The 2497-nt window shown below is 43.4% G+C and overlaps 1 pseudogene; it reads right to left on the bottom strand.

The window, feature by feature from the left end:
- Nucleotides 1–1387: 1387 nt before the first annotated feature.
- LOC129534663 (putative fatty acid-binding protein 5-like protein 3) lies at nt 1388–1976 on the bottom strand (annotated as a pseudogene).
- Between the last annotated feature and the right edge of the window lie 521 nt (nt 1977–2497).

Genomic DNA, 2497 nt, shown 5'->3' with positions numbered 1-2497 from the left:
CCAGGCCGGTCTCGAACTCCTGGCCTCAAGTGATCTGCCCACCTCGGCCTCCAAAAATGCTGGGATTACAGGTGTGAGCCACTACACCTGGCCTTTTTTTTTTTTTTTTTTTTTTTTTTTTTTTTTTTTTTGAGAAGGAACTGAGAGATGATGTCTGTGTTTTGTTTTGTTTTGGTGTTACTTTCTCTTGCAGTACTGTGTAATATTAGCCATGTTTTGCTATCTGTCTGCCTTTGCCTTTTTGGGTATCTTATCAGTTTGTGCTTGTGTATCAGGTTTCTTAGGGTGTCTGTTGGTCTTTCAGGGTGCAGGTGTGGGAGGCTGCACAGCGTGCATGCCTGTGCCACGACTCCCAACTCTGCCTCCCTGGCAGAGGCAGGGCAAGACAAGGGGGGAAGGATGCTGACAGCTCACAGACAAATAGAAGTGAACCCAGAGGGGTGAAAAGCAACCAGCCTCCCAGTGGTCAGGGAGGTAGAAGCCTAAATGGGGCCCTGAGGTTTAAATGTGAATTGCCTTCCCATCCTAAACTTCAATGCTTACAATTTAAGTCTCTTTTTTTCATTCTCTCTCCTTTCCTCACTTGTCTCCTCTTTCTTCCTATAGAGCCTACTCAGGCAATGATGCTTCTGCTTTAGTTTAACACATATTTAGTCTGGGTGTGGTGGCTCATGTGTGTAATCCCTGCACGTTGGGAGGCTGAGGCGGGAGGATTGCTTAAGCTCAGGAGGTTGAGGCTTCAGTGAGCCATGATTGCACCACTGCATTCCAGCCGGGGCAACAGAGTGAGACTTGTCTCAAAAAAAAAGGGGAAAGGTCATTTGGAATCCTAGTTCAGAGATAACCATTGTTTACAACTTGATGAACATTACTACTTTGCACATATTGTATGCATACATAATTATAGATTTACACCATTTTACATAAGATTATGATACATATATGCTATTCTGTAATCATTTCCTCCTCAACATTATCTTGGCTCAGAGAAATGTTTCTTTTTTTGTTTGGACATGGAGTTTCGGAGTTTCGCTCTTGTCACCCAGGCTGGAGTACAATGGCGTGATCTTGGCTCACCCTCGGCTCATCGCAGCCTCTGCCTCCTGGGTTCAAGCAATTCTCTTGCTTCAGCCTCCTGAGTAGCTGGGATGGAGTAGCCATGTGCCACCATGCCCGGCTAATTTTGTATTTTTAGTAGAGACAGGGTTTCTCCGAGAAATGTTTCTTTTTCTTTTTTCTTTTTTTTTTTTAGCAGAAACACATTTATTTATTAACGAAAGGGATGATCCTAATGAATCCAACACACTTTGAAATAGCTGCATGTAAAATGTTTGTGATAAAGATAGTTGAACACAGTAATGAAAAAAAAAAAGAAAGAAACAGTATGGAGATTTGCTCATTGAACTGAGCTTGGTCATTCTCTTAGTTAACTCCTGTCCAAAGTGATGATGGAATCTTTATTGTGCTTTTTCATAGATCCGAGTACAGGCGACATGGTTCATGACACGCTCCACCACTAATTTCCCATCTTTCAGTTTTCTTGTTATTGTGCTTTCCTTCCCATCCCACTCCTGATGCTGAACCAATGCACCATCTGTAAAGTTGCAAACAGTCTGAGTTTTTCTGCCATCAGCTGTGGTTTCTTCAAACTTCTCTCCCAGGGTACCAGAAAACTGTGTTGTTTTCAAAGTGCTCTCAGTTTTTGTGGTGAGGTTTTTGCCATCACAAGTGATGATACAATCTGGCTTGGCCATTGCGCCCATTTTTCACAAAGCTATTCCCACTCCTAGCTCCTTCATGTATTCATCAAAGCCTTTGCTGTCCACCAGGCGCCATCTTCCTTCCAGCTGCTGAACTGTGGCCATGGTGGGTGCAGGGGGGCTGGCGTGCAGAGCGGGGTCTGCGTCGGTGTGGCAGCGTGCTGTCGAGAAATGTTTCTAAGTAGATCTTATTTGGTCTGAGAACCATGAATGATTATTTTGAGCAGTTTTGATTCTGGAGACTACATTTGGATCAGGCACGGTCCTCCAAATTCAGGCTTCTGAAAGCCTGTACCTCAGAGTAGGCTTGATGTTCCATAAAAGATGTGGTTATGAGTGCAAAGATGACTTGCCTGTATTGTTATACAAATGTAAAATGTAACAATCAACAAAAATGTAGCAAAGTATGCATGTATACATTTTCTCTAAAGATACAGTTTCTTTTTTTAAAAAAATAAACACATTAGGCAGGTGTGATGGTGGGTGCCTGTTATCCCAGCTACTCGGGAGGCTAAGGCACGAGAATCTCTTGAACCTGGGAGGTGGACATTGCAGTGAGCCGAGATTGCGCCACTATACTCCAGCCTGGGCAACAGAGCGAGACTCAGTCTCAAAAAATAAATAAATAAATAATATAAATAAATAAATAAAATAAACACGACTGGCCAGTGGCCGTGGCTCAAGCCTATAATCCCAGCACTTTGGGAGGCCTCAGCCAGGTGGAGTTCAGGCATTCA

The sequence above is a fragment of the Gorilla gorilla genome, chromosome 16 (genome assembly GCF_029281585.2).
Source record: "Gorilla gorilla gorilla isolate KB3781 chromosome 16, NHGRI_mGorGor1-v2.1_pri, whole genome shotgun sequence".
NCBI classification, from domain to species: domain Eukaryota; kingdom Metazoa; phylum Chordata; class Mammalia; order Primates; family Hominidae; genus Gorilla; species Gorilla gorilla.
This window is presented reverse-complemented; position numbering and strand designations above follow the sequence as displayed.